The sequence below is a fragment of the Ctenopharyngodon idella genome, chromosome 17 (genome assembly GCF_019924925.1).
Source record: "Ctenopharyngodon idella isolate HZGC_01 chromosome 17, HZGC01, whole genome shotgun sequence".
Lineage (NCBI taxonomy): Eukaryota > Metazoa > Chordata > Actinopteri > Cypriniformes > Xenocyprididae > Ctenopharyngodon > Ctenopharyngodon idella.
This window is the reverse complement of record NC_067236.1, coordinates 18,448,367-18,464,634: the sequence shown is the minus strand read 5'-3', so window position 1 is coordinate 18,464,634 and position 16,268 is coordinate 18,448,367. Positions and strand designations below refer to the sequence as shown.

Genomic DNA, 16,268 nt, shown 5'->3' with positions numbered 1-16,268 from the left:
AGGCGAGGAGTGTAAGCAGCAGCTCCTTCACAATACTTCATTGTGGACAGACATTAAATCTCTTCAGAGAGCCTCACATCTCTACTGGTGACAGTAATATTCAATAGTTGGATGGAAGATGTTAAAAACAAAAGCTCTCTAATAGAGAATTTAATCACAGTTTGAGTGTGGTTTTGAAGCGGAGGCCTGAAGGTCCAGCGCGCCTCATTTGCAGTGTTCCCATGAACCATTCTCACAGTAACAGCACCTTCTTGCGCTGTTCATGAGTTTAGTGACGCTTTAGGGAGACGTCCTTATGAAACACAGAGATCAGAGGACCGGCTGAAATGGCTGTAGACTCATTTACCCCTTTGTAGAAAAAAAAAAACATTCTTTTATCTCAAACCTCAATGAGTTTCCTGGAATCACAGTTGATTCTGAATGTGTCTTTTGTTTCTCGGGAAATCCCTTCATGCTCTGCTTACATAAAAACACACTGTCTTTAGTGGCATCATCTGAAATATGAAGGAAGGATCAATAAATATTTAGCTACATATTCTAAAATGCACCATTCCAGTTCTGGATGCTGATTGGCCAATACAGTAAGTTACATTCCACAATAACAGTTACATTACATTCGACCCGTAACCAACATTTAACCAGCGTTACTTTATGTCAGGACTAGACCCTCTAGTGGACGAATGGCACAATTTCTGTTAAAGAGGACCTATAATGGCCCTTTCACAAGATGTAATATAAGTCTCTGGTGTCTCCAGAATGTGTCTGTGAAGTTTCAGCTCAAAATACCCCACAGATCATTTATTATAGCTTGTCAAATTTGCCCCTATTTGGGTGTGAGCAAAAACACGCTGTTTTTGTGTGTGTCCCTTTAAATGCAAATGAGCTGCTGCTCCCGCCCCCTTTCCAGAAGAGGGCGGAGCTTTAACGGCTCGCGCTTCGGTCGCTCAACAACAACAAAGCTGGAGAATCTCACGCAGCCAAAATGAGGATTGTCAGTAACGGTGTTCAGCCTTACATTGTTCAAACCGGAGTCGACACTGATGGAGAGACTCAGGAAGAAGTTACAACTTTTAGACGTTTCTGAATGGTTAGTAGATAAATTTATGTAGTTGCTGTGGAGTTGATTCAACTCATCCACTAGCATGTGCCGTCATGTTAATCTTTTGTGCAAATCCAGCGTTGAATCGACCCTCGTTTGTGAAGCAACATGGCCCCGCCCCTTTTGATGTGTGTTCTCAAGGGCGGGGTTTATGTAAATTTTAGGATTAGTGATGTCACAAACCCGCGAAGAAGCTCGTTGTAGTTCCTACTAGCCGTTTGTTGTAGTCCTTAAACAGTGATTTCTGTAAAAGAAAATATCTCCCTTTGCATTGAACTTTGAGCGTCGTAACTTTGCAGATGATGTTTATGTGTTATCATGGAAGAACGAGGGTGAGTGCGGGAGCACGTGTTTTCTTGACCACACAAAATAAAACAAGATGCAAGTATCAGGGATTGGCGTGTCACAAAAATTATTCCTGCACTCAGCTCCTAATCCGGTGTTGGATTGTTTTTATTGTGCCACTACAATTTAGTCAAAAAAACGTTACGCATGAGTCGTCTTTGGATTAAGCAGTGGTCTCAAACTCAGCTCCTGCAGGGTTTAGCTACAACTCACCTGCCTGGAAGTTTCTAGTATTCCTGGAGTCCTTGATTAGCTGGATCAGGTGTGTTTGATTAGGGTTGGAGCTGAACTCTGCAGGAGTGAGTTTGAGACCAGTGGATTAAAGGAAGAGTCCTGTAGGGTTTGACTGGATGTAAAGGAAGAACAGCGCTGATGGAGTATCGACCTGCTCTCGCTTGTTTTAATGTGAAGGATTATTGCACAACAGGACAAACGTCTTTGGATATGCTTACTGCCGTCGAACCGGTAGGACATTGGGTTGTTATGTCTTTGCTCGTGTTTGCGGATGATTTGAAGTGGTTTGGCAGTATTTGCTGTTTGTTTACGGTTGATGTAGCGCTGTTGGTGTGTTTGATGAATCATTGTCTGGACTGCTGGGCTTTGTGAATCCATTTCTGATGATGTATATTGTTTTCAAATGTGTTTGCTTGTTTTGGAAAGAGTTTTGAGTGTTTTGTATTTAGAGGTGTGTGTGCTTCAGTCTTGAGCGAGCTTAAAATTGGTTCAACTTGCCACAAAGACTTTGACTTATAATCTTGAGCAACTTGAGAAAGAATGAAAAAGAAATGTAAATGTGATTAAGATAAAGAAAGGTTTCAGCCGTACAGTCTGAACTTGAAAGTTTGATGCAAACTTTTAAAGAGACAGTCAAGCTTCATGATTCCATGATCCCATTAGTGACAAGCAAATCAAACAGAATGGGTGTTTCTCAAGCAAATATGAACACAGTGATGCATTTATAAAAGACACAAAGCAATGGATAAATGGAACCGAGAAGTCAAGTGATAATGACCAGGACCAACAGTTGGAAACAGCTGAATGGCCTTTGAATACTTCAAAAGCTCAGAATATGTCTCACATTTCCATGCATAACCAAGATGATATACACCGATCAGGCATAACATTATGACCACCTTCCTAATATTGTGCTGCCGCCAAAACAGCCCTGACCCGTCGAGGCATGGACTCCTCTAGACCCCTGAAGGTGTGCTGTGGTATCTGCACCAAGATGTTAGCAGCAGATCCTTTAAGTCCTGTAAGTTTCGAGGTGGAGCCTCCATGGATCGGACTTGTTTGTTCAGCACATCCCACAGATGCTCCATTGGATTGAGATCTGGGGAATTTGGAGGCCAAGTCAACACCTCAAACTCGTTGTTGTGCTCCTCAAACTATTCCTGAACCATTTTTGCTTTGTGGCAGGAGCATTATCCTGCTGAAAGAGGCCACAGGTACCAGGGAATACTGTTCCCATGAAAGGGTGTACATGGTCTCAACAATGCTTAGGTAGGTGGTACGTGTCAAAGTAACATCCACATGGATGGCAGGACCCAAGGTTTCCCAGCAGAACATTGGCCAAAGCATCACACCGCCTCCGCCGGCTTGCCTTCTTCCCATAGTGCATCCTGGTGCCATGTGTTCTCCAGGTAAGCGACGCACACGCACCCGGCCATCCATGATTCATCAGACCAGGCCACCTTCTTCCATTGCTCCGTGGTCCAGTTCTGATGCTCACGTGTCCACTGTTGGCTCTTTCGGCGGTGGACAGGGGTCAGCATGGGCACCCTGACTGGTCTGCAGCTATGCAGCTCCATACGCAACAAACTGATGCACTGTGTATTCTGACACCTTTCTATCAGAACCAGCATTAACTTCTTGAGCAATTTGAGCTACAGTAGCTCGTCTGTTGGATCGGACCACACGGGCCAGCCTTCACTTCCCACGTGCATCAATGAGCCTCGGCCGCCCATGACCCTGTCGCCGGTTCACTGCTGTTCCTTCCTTGGACCACTTTTGATAGATACTTCATTGTGGAGATCAAAACTGCACATGAACCTTCAAGACTCTGTCTTCTGGACCCACAGTACCTCTGTACTGAAATGTATCAAAAACAAAGTCTCTAGGTACCAAACTTTGTTGCCAACGGAGTTTCAGAAATTCCTAAGGTGTTTCTATCATCACAATGGCAGCATGTGAACACTTCAATAAATCCAGCAGATATGGATTATAGAGGAGTGGAATCAAGAACAAGAACTGGGTGTTTGGAGCTCAGTTTCTTCTTTTGCTTGAACAGTTCACCAGACGATCAATGCTGTACAAACAGAGGAGAACATGTAACAGTAAAGTAGTCTATGATTTTAGATGATGATCTACATCAAAAAGAGCTGACAGTAAAGCACAACCTTCAGGAAAGAAGCCATATGTACAAACAGTGTTGGATGTGATTTATAATAAAGATGCTAATGGATCATAATCAAAGAGTTATCAGACCCTGTTAGAGTCGTTTGTGAAGTAAGTTATGTGCTCTAATTATTCTGGGCAGCTTTGAAGTGGTTTTCCTGTGTGACGACGGCATTAATAAATCAAACCTGTCATGTCTCGTCTCATGTTCAGCAGTGTCTGTTTCTCTCCAGTGTTTGTTTGTAGGAGAGACGGAGCGAGGCTTTCCTCGCACATGCTAAACCAATCAGTTGGTTTACAGTAAGTCAACTCACCACAACTGTTCCAATGTAAACCAATCAGGGAATCCACATTCTCACATTTCCATTATTAATGTGCTGAATCAACAGAATTTGCAGATGTATTCATAAACTCTTCTATTATCATCTAAGGAAAATAAGTGAAGACTTTAGTGGAGGCCATATTATGTGCTTGATGTTGTTTTTGGGCTCTACTAGAGCAGGTTTTCCTGCTTGAATGTTGATTGTTTTCCTCATATTCTCCATTGTTCAGCTCCTCTCTTCCCAGTCTGTCAGTAACGCTCTGTTTAGTTCCTGTCTCTATGAAGCCCCTCCTTCTGAAAAGCACAATGTGCTCTGATTGGTCGGCTGGAGCAGTGTGTTGTGATTGGTGTTTGGGAAATGTCCCGCCCCTTACCATAACCGCCAGTTTCAACACACTACTAACTAACTCAACCAGGCCCCGCCCCTTTATTCTGTGTATGAATTATTTAAATGAGGAATATTGTGAAGTATTCAAGATGGTAAAAATCTGTCATTGGTTCAAGCAGACCAGGAAGTAGGTAAAAGTGTTGTTCGTAACTTTGGGTGGGTTAGAGGTTAATGATCTGGGTTGGTAAGTGAAGGGTTGATTGTAGTGCTGCATGATTATAATGTGACCCTCAGGGCTCGACCTGCTTATGATAAACAAACGGCCAAGGCTTTATTTTTATATAAGCGATGATATACGGATACAGATGATGACTGAACCGCTCATCAGATGTTACAGTAAATCTGCCCTCAACCGCTTGATCGTACAGAGTGTGTTTGCATAATTATAGAGAGATCAGATCATATACTGACATGCGCTGCCTTTGTTTTCATGTCGTCTGTGTTCGTTCACAAAGATCAGGACGAGATCAGCTCTGTTATTATACAAGCACAGAGAGGCTGTTTCTTCAGATTGGATAATTGCTTTGTTGAATGAAATCTGCTTAAATTAGTCTGAAGAATCTTTCCACTACAGACACGAGATGAACTGTTTTTTCTCTTACAGTTACTGACTGATGTATAATTAAAAAACTGAGACGCCAGTAACTCTTTAACCCTGAACAGCCTGAAATTATAGTCAGAAAAATCTCAGTTTTTGAAATGGAACAATTTATTGAAACTTTAGACAAAATCTAAAAATGTGTGTGTATATATATATATATATATATATATATATATATATAATATATATATATATATATAATATATATATATATAATATATATATATATATATCTTTTATGGCAAGAAGATATTAAAGAAGATAAATCATCATAAAAGGGAAGTTTCGCAGGTTGTTTCTTCTCTATTATGTCGTATATCCGAGTGAAATGCTTCTCAAACAAGAACAAATGTAGGGCGGGGCTTGATTTTGTCTGTGGGGAATTGATTGGATGGTTGTGGTTTGCTATTGGTGGATCTCATGTGAGTGACAGGTTGCCCCGCCCTCATCATCAGAGAAGAGAAGAGATGCTGCAAGAGGGAGGAGAAGATATTCTGATTCAAGATTACCAGAAACATGAATTTAACACAATAATGATGTGCACCGATAAATCATACTGCAATATTCCATAAAAAAAACATGAATTGTTCATTTTGATTTCATGGGGACTTTAAGATATAAACATTAACATCATGATTTTTCTGTAAAGCTGCTTTGAAACCATGTGTATTGTGAAAAGCGCTCTATAAGTACATTTCACTTGCTGTTTTGAATCTTACAAGCATGAAAAGGGAGCTTCACTTGTCCTCAGATGACCTGCGCTCTGACTGTCTCACTGACAGCTGAGAGAGAGACATGACGAGCACTGAGCTGGTGAATTTAGCCAGTCACACACACACACACACACACACACACACACGGGCGCGCGGTTTGATTGCATAAGCAGTGCATAATGAAGCTCCTTATTTCCTCTCGCATGAAAACGCTGGTTTGCTGGAGAGACGAACGGGGTTTTGTCTTCCATGGCAACCGGCATCAGACGCTCATTACCTGCGCAAATGTTCTGACTGTCGTTTAGCGTCAACACCTGCCGAACTATTGATTATCAAAATGCACCCGAGGACAAATGCGGAGAACACTGTTGTAACGAATGCAAAAAGAAAGAGAGTATCGATTTGAGCGCATCATTAGCGCTTATGAATGCGTGACTCCTCAGCGGTTCCCATGGCGATACAGCTGGTCTCTGAAGGGGATTGTGTTACCCGTGATGATGATCAATGAGTGCACTTCATAGGATGCACATGTTAGTCTTTGGCCTCCTGGAATTTGGCAGATGCCAGTGTGTGTGTGTGGGAAAACTTATCTAAACTTTTCTAAATATAAATAGGCTACTATCTAAATATAACTAAACACTGAGGATCTTTTTACATTTAAGAATGAACGCTTTATTTTAAATGGAGAAGATGAAGTTTCTCTCAGGAAGTCATGTTTTGCTAACGTTCCCATTAAGTTGTGAAAATGTTATTTTGGAATGTTCTCTGAACGTTCTGAAACAAGTAGCAACATTTAAAAACATTAGACGAACGTCCAACTAAAACGTTTCAGAAAAAACGCTCCGTGAATGACGTATTTGAATAATGTTTTTCTGCTAACATTTTGAGAACATTATTAAAAACCAGATAACTATGAATGAATGTTCTATTAATGTTACTGGAAGAACGTTTGTTCATAACGTTGAGAGAACCTTGTCAGAATGTTTTTTGCGTTACCCAGCTCTTGGGTCGGACGTAACAACCCAGCGTTTGATTTATTTATCGGGGGCTTTTTGCGCCCTCTTCAGGAGAGAGCAGTGCAGAAACGCAGGCGGCGGTCTGAAGTTATCAGTTCCCCCGCCGAACGCGAGTCATCTCCGGCACGAGATCCAGCGCCGTTACGGTGGAAACAGACAACAGAGACTGATCGATTACACTTGAATTACTTCTAAACGTTTACTATTATTATGTATTATAAAATATGATAATAAAGGAATTATGCAAACCAGTGGTTGTGTGGAGTATTTAAAATAAGTTTAGAGGATTTAAGTTAATCTGTAAACATTAATTCATGTTTTGAAGTATGAAAAATAAGCTTGTGTTATAGTAAAAATGAATCAACTCATTATGCTGGGTTAAATAAACAACCCAATTAACCCAACATGTGTTCTGTCCTATATTTACCCAGCCCTTGCTTTGAAAACAACCCAAATTGGGTTGTTTTTAACCCAGTGTTTTTTAGAGTGTGACAAATGCTTTACACAAGACGATAGTTACGAAACACGCCATTAAGAGCCGCTAGAATGTAAATGTAGTGAGATGATCCATTGGCTCCTCTGAGACGTGTTTACTGACTTGCGTCGCTTGTATTAATATCCCGCAGATGAAGGAGGATTGCAGTGGTGTTATATTTGCATTCCAGCCGCAGTGAGAAACTCCACAGGCTCCTGAACGACTGACTAATGATCACGGGAATCTGCCGTTCTGGAGAACCCTTTGCAGAACTTCACACCAGACGAGCCACACAACCCCTTTCAGAATGATCTTTATTTTAAATGTATTATGTATAGTCGTGGCAATAAATGTTTAAATCAAGGTTATGTTTTTAAATGCAGCCATGTCTTGTGTTTATCATTCATTGCGTCTGTTTGACATTAAAAAGACAATTTTATTTGGATCAATACAGGACAGGATTTATTTTATTTCGAAAAACAAGAATCATTTTATCAGCATTTTATTGTTTGTCGTGTCTCTTCTGAAAGCCTTCGGTCTCATCAGATTCAACACTCGACCATGTGCGAAAAGAACACCGTTAGACTGTAAAACACATGTAAATCTAGACGAGAAAGTAATCAAAATCAGATTGGACAGTCATCTGTGGCACAGACACGCGTACAGATGGAGATCTGACTGAGAAGGACCGCGACACGAACACATCTCTCTTATTATAATTCCAGTTCTGAGACAGTAAATAGATAATGAATGTATTTATTTATTGTTTTCTTCAGTCCATCCCCCTGCATATTTAACCCAACAGCAGAACCCAAAAATGTTCATGCTGGAGATTATTTGAGCACTTGTAATTATTATAACATGAGAACGATCTAATGCATCCGTTACTGACACGATCAGCCACAATCATTACAGTGTTGGGTTGTTTTTTCTGTCTAGACTCTTTAGTCGAAGTGTGATTATGATGCAAGCCTGTAATTAGTGTTTCGTCCAGCCAGTTAATGCAAGATTATTCAAATGTTTCCTCAAGAAGTTGAAGGCTTTGATTGTTTTGTGCTGAAAATCCGCTTACAGAGTTTGAGCTTCTGAACATTGAGGAAACGCAGAAATGCAACTTGGGCCCCAAAAATGCCGGTGTTTACTGAAAACTGCATCAAAATGAAGTGAGTTTGTGCTTAAAACAAGAACAAATATCTGCTAATGGGGTCAGAAAAGTAATATTAATTCAAAGGGAAAACAAGTCTATTTTTCTGACACCACTGGCAGATATTTGTTCTTTTAAGCACGAACTCGCTTCATTTTGATGCATTTTTCAGAAAACAAGACTTAAAATTTCCTGATAATTTCCTCACCCTCATGTCATCCAAGATGTTTGTCTTTCTTTCTTCAGTGGAAAAGAAATGAAGGTTTTTGAGGAAAACATTCCAGGATTTTTCTCCATATAGTGGACTTCACTGGGGTTCAACGGGTTGAAGGTCCAAATGTCAGTTTCAGTGCAGCTTCAAAGAGCTCTACATGATCCCAGACGAGGAATAAGAGTCTCATCTAGAGAAACCATCGGCCATTTTCTAAAAAAATAAACATTATATACTTTTTAACCACAAATGCTCGTCTTGCACTGCTCTGTGATGCTCCACGCATTACGTAATCATGTTGGAAAGGTCACGATCTGTTGAGAAGGTACCGATCCAGTGTTTACCAAGCGAACATGCAAAGACTAAGTCAAACGGCCTTTACAAAAAAAAGGTAAAACAATGATGTCGGACGATTTTGAAGTTGGAGGAGAAAATGAGATGGAGTTTTTCACTCTACCGCGGTACTTCCACCTACGTCACGCGTGACCTTTCCAACATGATTACGTAATGCATGACACATCACAGAGCAGTGCAAGACGAGCATTTGTGGTTAAAAAGTATATAATGTTTATTTTTTTAGAAAATGGCCGATGGTTTCTCTAGATAAGACCCTTATTCCTCGTCTGGGAAGTATATCACGCAATTCTGACTATATAACTCACAATTCTGAGGAAAAAAAAGTCAGAATTGTGAGATAAAAAGTCTTTTTTATTTTTTATTTCATGGCGGAAACAAGCTTCCATATTTTTTTGACTCCATTGGCAGATATTTGTTCTTGTTTTCAGCAGAAACTCACTTCATTTTGATGCATTTTTCAGAAAACAAGACTTCATATCTTCAGTCATTTCTCTTCTCCAGTAAATGTATGTTGATTTAAGAATGTTTAGATATTTGTGCTGGAAAACAAGACCGAAACACTGAGGAAGAACATCAGTTTTGCAGTGTTTTATTGGATTTATTTGAAGTGTTTCTAACCCTAATTCAGTTTTTCATGTGCAGCCTTGTGCAACAATCCTGTTTTCATCTCATAATGCACTCATCTCAGGACTATATGAGCCGCATATCAAACACGCACGTCTCTATGAGTTAAACAGAAAAATGCATTTCCGTCACAGAGCCGCGTGACTGTGGGATTATCAGATGAGCAGCAGATAACACGCCGTCCTCTCCTCTGTGACTCGCTGGTTGCTGAGAAACGGCCGGCCGGCGGGCGGTTCATGTGAGTTGACCGCGAGATCGGGGGATGCTGGGAATCAAAGCCTGTTTATTAAATGCTGTATCGTATGAGTGACGCATCTGCAGGATGAAGCGGCTGTGATGACAGTTATCGTAAAGACGTGCGGTGGTGACAGCCGTCCTCGTGTTTCATCAGCGCTGGACGGGAGCCATCTCACTGAGCATGCGGGAGATTTTCCAACCCGCTGTCCTCAGATGAACCGAACGCCGCTGCCAAGAATCAGCTCAGTTTATAGAAGGTAACTGGGTTACGAGCCAACCGCCACAACAGAGAGAGATAAATCAGTCAATACTGAAACATGCATAAGCACAGAAGGGTAAATATGGCAAACTGAGAGCTGATGAAAAACTCTCAAGATCTTGTTTGATGCACCACCATAAATTCTCACAGTTACCATTACAAACACAAGTGGAAAGCCTGGGAACACGATGAGTGAAGATCAGAGGACGATCTTCAGATTATTAATGCAAAGATGTTTCCCAGTGCTAAAGGAGGGACTGCAGACAAGATTTGCATTTCTCATTTTGCACACAACAGCATTTCTGTTTGGAAAAGAACTCTTGTGACTCGAAGAGACAAAAGTTAAGCAGCACATTCAACAGAATGAAACCGTGTCTGTCAGCAGGACGCGGCGGAGAAGCTGCTTCCATGGAAACTAATCCGGTTTACAATGAGACGCGCTTTCATCTGAAGACCGAGACGACGCTCTTCCTCATCTAGACATGCACTCGTTTCCTTCTGACATGATTTTCATGTGTAATGATTCATTCCTTTAATCTTGAAGAATGCCACGATCATAGTAGATTTAAAAGATTGTTTTGTTGTGATTCACTTCATATGACTGAATAACACAATCTACTCACTTAATGACACAGTTCAGTTCTTACAGCTCATGTCAGTCGAGCAGTTTTCATAAATATAGAGTTTAAGTGGACAAGTCATCATGAAAGGGAAATTTTGCTGGTCTTTTCTTCTCTATTGTGCCGTATATCCGAGTAAAACGGCTTTGCAAACAAAAACAAATGTAGGGCGGGGCTTGATTTTGTCTGTGGGGAATTGATTGGATGGTTGTGGTTTGCTATTGGTGGATCTCATGTGAGTGACAGGTTGCCCGGCCCTCGTCATCAGAGAAGAGAAGAGATGCTGATTCAAAATTATGAGGAACATGAATTTAACACAATAATGATGTGCACCGATAAATCATACTGCAATATTCCGTAAAAAACAAGAGTTGTCCATTTTGATTTCATGGGGACTTTAATGTAATGCTGTAATGTTGTTATTCTCTTCTCCAGGCATCAAGCGTGTCGTCCTTCACGTACTCACATGTAACATATACCGCTCATGTACATACTTCCTCAACATACTAGCGCGGTGTCCTATTTTCGTCTGGCTTCTTCTTCGAACATCACAGAATGCATTCTGAACTTATGACCTTAACCTGCGACATATTTCAAGCGCAACGCGATACAGAATCGGACATGTTTAGGTTGCGGTGTGAAACAGTAATGCATGTCTGACACGAGCAAAGGCTGTTTTTAGATTAGCACTCAGATCATATGAAACAATAAGTGATGCAACGACTCCTGTGAACACTGTTGGCAGATAATCAAATCAGAAATGGTGATTGGCACAGTATTTCACTTCAGTTACAAAAACACTGATTAGTTCAAGGAATGAAACGAGTGACTGCCTTTTTGAGTGAGTCATCTGAATCATTAATTCAACCAGTTTGTTCAAAAATGTTGATTCATTCAATCACGAATGAATGAATTATGATTCACCAGCTCTCAAATCAATTCCAGTTCATTTGGGCATTTTCACATATAATGTCTTGAGCTCTTAAAGGATTAGTTCACTTCAGAATGAAAATGTCCTGATAATTTACTCATCCTCATGTCATCCAAGATGTTCATGTCTTTCTTTCTTCAGTGGAAAACAAATGAAGGTTTTTGAGGAAAACATTCCAGGATTTTTCTCCATATAGTGGACTTCACTGGGGTTCAACGGGTTGAAGGTCCAAATGTCAGTTTCAGTGCAGCTTCAAAGAGCTCTACATGATCCCAGACGAGGAATAAGAGTCTTATCTAGAGAAACCATCGGACATTTTCTAAAAAAATAAAACATTATATACTTTTTAACCACAAATGCTCGTCTTGCACTGCTCTGTGATGCTCCACGCATTACGTAATCATGTTGGAAAGGTCACGCGTGACGTAGGTGGAAGTACCGATCCAGTGTTTACAAAGCGAACGTGCAAAGACTAAGTCAAACGGCCTTTACAAAAAAAGGTAAAACAACGATGTCGGACGATTTTGAAGTTGGAGGAGAAAATGAGATGGAGAAAACAAATTGTGCTTAAAGTGATCCTAAGAATATTGTTCCTCTGTGACGTGTGAACTCTGCTATTATTTTACATTTAGAATGATTTCTAGAACTTATCGTCTTTAGTGTAAACGGGCCTGAACTCTTAGTACTCAAGATCAAAACTACATCTGAAATCTAATTCGAGTGTACTTCTTGAAAGCGTGTAGTGTACTTGAGGTATGTGAACCATTGGTCTCAACCTCCATTTGCTGTGTTTGAACTCGAGGGATTTTAGACAGCTTCGTGCTCATAATAGGAGTGTAGAAACACTGTTTCCATCCACCTATTTATCGCATCAAAAACTGCTTGATGGAAACACCAAGATGCACATAAATTAATTAAAAAACTTATGCGCTCGTTTGAGTCAGATAAATTTTCTATCCGATAAGAAAACGTGCATAAACTACGATGGAAACATTTACCGAATAAATTCCTCAATGCGCATCAAAAAAAAAAAACTTTGCACGATGGGACAGCATAACTGAACTAACCAGCAGAAAAATCTTGTTGCAAAGCATCTGAAACACTGTTTTGGTCTGTCGTCAGTGTGGTTCGGTATAATTCCTCCCAGAACTGCGTTCACAAACAGCAGCATCCGCCTCTGAAAGCAAGATAACACGTTTATTGAGTTTCGTCTGCGCGCTCTTTTATTATATACGAAAATTATTATATACAGAGGCTTCATCTACATTTCTTAGTGATATTTAGCACCAGTTTATCAGGAAGTGACGATTTTGTTCTCTTTGACTCGCTGGATGGAAAATGTATTTGAAAATGTTCTATGCGATATTGCAATTTTGCGCATAAATTAAATTCACAACTTTGGATGGAAACAGCTACTGTCTCTGAGATTATCGAGCGGCAGCTGACAGGTTGAAGGCTTGAACCTGAACCCTTCATCTGCACAGATTTCCTCAGATTGAAGCTAGTTAGTACCTGGTGTGAGGCGGCAGTGAAAGCACAATGATTTGTGTACTTGATTGGTGTGCAATTGTACTGCTCAGAGATCGATCAAGAGCCCAGTTAATGATGAGAGTCGCGAGCGCCGCCTAGTGTCTGCAGGTGATGATGACACGATCCGACTCTCAGGAGCTCCAATCACTTCAGATCATATGAACTTTCGCTGCGCTTCCATTCGTGCGCAACAGTCAAAGTTCTGAAGTCTTTGACGCGATCAAGAGTGTTTCCATTTTCAAATGTAATCCGGTGTCACTCCGGTCCTCGAGGGAATGCCATTTTCGCGTGATATTCCTGACTGTGGTTTATTCCAGCATGTGTTTGGAGGCGGAGTGACTGACTGACATCCATTCATCATATAAAAGGGAAGTTGAGCAGCTGAACATCAGAAACTCTCTCTCTCTCTCTCTCTCTCGCTGTCATATGATTGATCATGAATACGGTGAAGGCGCTGAAAAACGCGCTCGTGTGTTTGGTCATCTTACCGCGATTTCTCGTCGCCGCGTTCATGCTGTGGTGTCTTGATTTTCTGTGCGTGAGAAAGAGAGTTTTATTCCATCACGGCGAGGAAGAGGAGGAGGATGAAGACCCTCCGCTGTGCGTCTCCGACAACAACCGCATGTTCAGCTGGGAGTCGCTCAAAGCGGTTTTCCACGGACACAAGCTGGACTGGATGAAGTCCGCGCGCCTCGGCCACGCAGCGCCCAACAGTGAAGTGGTTCCGCTCGCGGAGCTCAAGCGCAAACGCATCCTGGAGTTCGCGCGCGGTCAGCGGCCGCTGGTGCTGAATTTCGGCAGTTGCAGTTGACCGCCGTTCATGAAGCGTCTGAAGGTGTTCCAGCGGCTCGTGCTCCAGTACGCGGACATCGCCGATGCTCTGGTGGTTTACATCGAAGAGGCGCATCCGTCCGACGGCTGGATCAGTTCCGACGCGCCGTATCAGATCCGCAAGCACCGGAGTCTGGAGGAGCGACTGAGCGCCGCGCGGCTGATGGAGCGCGAGGCGCCGGGCTGCGCGATAGTGGCCGACAGCATGGAGAACTCTTCCAACAGCGCGTACGGAGCTTATTTCGACAGACTTTATATCGTGCAGGACGGGAAGGTGGTGTATCAGGGCGGCAGGGGACCGGAGGGCTACCGGATCTCCGAGCTCCGACACTGGCTGGATCAGTACCGCGAGCGTCTGCGCGATGCCGTGATTCGACTGTAAAGTGAGGCGACTTTCACGGAGCTGCTGCGGGGAAGAGAAGAGTTTCCCGGGACTGACTGACCTCGTCATGTGTGTTTCCAGCCGAGCGCATCTTCTATGGAGGCTCATTCCCGCCACATAAGGAGAAATATCACGCTTTTGTCAATTATAATTGACACAAAAATATCTATAGCCAATTTCGACTTTAATCTCAAAATTATGATTTAGTACGTCATAATTTTTACTTTTTATCCCACAATTGCGACTTTAATCTCAAAATTATGATTTAGTACGTCATAACTTTGACTTTTTATCCCATAATTTTGACTTTAATCTCATAATTATGATTTAGTATGTCATGTCAACTCTTTAAGCTCATAATTCTAATTTAGTATGTCATGATTTTGACTTTTTCTCATAACTATTACCTTCGATTTTTACATAAATCATAACCGCATGTCAAACCTTTTTATATCATAATTATGACTCAGTATGTCATAATTGTCTTATCTCATAATTTCGATCTTTTTATCTTGTAATTATGACTTAAAGTCATTATTTTGACTTATCTCATAATAGTATGTCATAATTATCACTAAATATGTCATAATTTGTCAGTTGAATTTTTATCTCATAATGATGACATTTTATCTCTTAATTATAATTTCATATGTCATGATTTTGACTTTAGTATATTATCACTTAGTGTCATAATTTCAATTTATAATTTTAGTATGATATAATTTTGATTGTATATCAATTATAACAGTATGTCATAAAACTTTTATCTCATAATTATCACTTAGTCAATTTTGAATGTCCAATTTTTGTCATAATTATGACTTAGTATGTCATTGTCTTTTTATCTCATAATTTTCACTTTATCTCATAATTTCGACTTTAATCACATAATTATGATTTAGTACATCATAATGTCAACTTTTTTATCTCATAATCATGATTTGTTTTAATTTCATAGGCCTAATTTAGTATGTCATGGTTTTGACTTTTTCTCATAACTAGTATTCATAATTATTTTCACATAAATCAAAACAGCATGTCAAACCTTTTTATATCATAATTATGACTCAGGATGTCATAATTGTCTTTTATCTCATAATTATGACTTTTTATCTTATAGTATGTCATAATTATCACTAAATTTGTCATAATTTGGACTTTTTATGTCATAATTTGATGACATTTTATCTCTTGACTTAACTATTAATATATATTAAAAAAATGATATATAAAACTATATATCAATTATCACCTAGTGTCATAATTTTGACTTATCTCATAATTTTAGTATAATATAATTTTGACTTTATATCAATTATAACAGTATGTCATAACTTTTTATCACTTAATAGGTTATAATTTTTACTTTTTGTCAAAATGTCGAATTTTTGTCATAATTATGACTTAGTATGTCGTCTTTTTATCTCATAATTTTCATTTTATCTCATAATTATGACTATCATTATTTAAACTTTTTATTTCATTATTTTGATTTGAATTTGAAATCTCAAATTTGTCAATTATAACTTAGTATGACTCTTCATCTCATAATTTCAACTTTTTATCTCATACATATGACATAGAAAGTCATAATTATGTACCGAAGCATGATTTTTCTTCTCGTGGCAGAAAGAGCTTCCATATCGACGTGTCTGTTTTTGTTTTTCACACACGTGCACAAACGTCACTCTCTTTCCCTCCTGTATTTTGTGTGAAGGTCGATTTTTAAAAGGTTCACAACCAGAAGATTGACACTGATGTCTAAAATACAGGACACATGTAAATT

The 16,268-nt window shown here is 40.1% G+C and overlaps 1 long non-coding RNA gene and 1 pseudogene across 1 annotated transcript; both read left to right on the top strand.

Moving 5' to 3' along the window:
• Positions 1-721: 721 nt before the first annotated feature.
• LOC127498525 (uncharacterized) lies at positions 722-7,719 on the top strand. The gene is made up of 2 exons (XR_007925910.1): positions 722-1,909; positions 7,508-7,719. It is a non-coding gene; the product is annotated as an uncharacterized LOC127498525 (long non-coding RNA).
• Positions 7,720-8,707: 988 nt separating this feature from the next.
• LOC127498519 (thyroxine 5-deiodinase-like) overlaps positions 8,708-16,268 on the top strand; it is a 7,731-nt pseudogene continuing 170 nt past the window's right edge.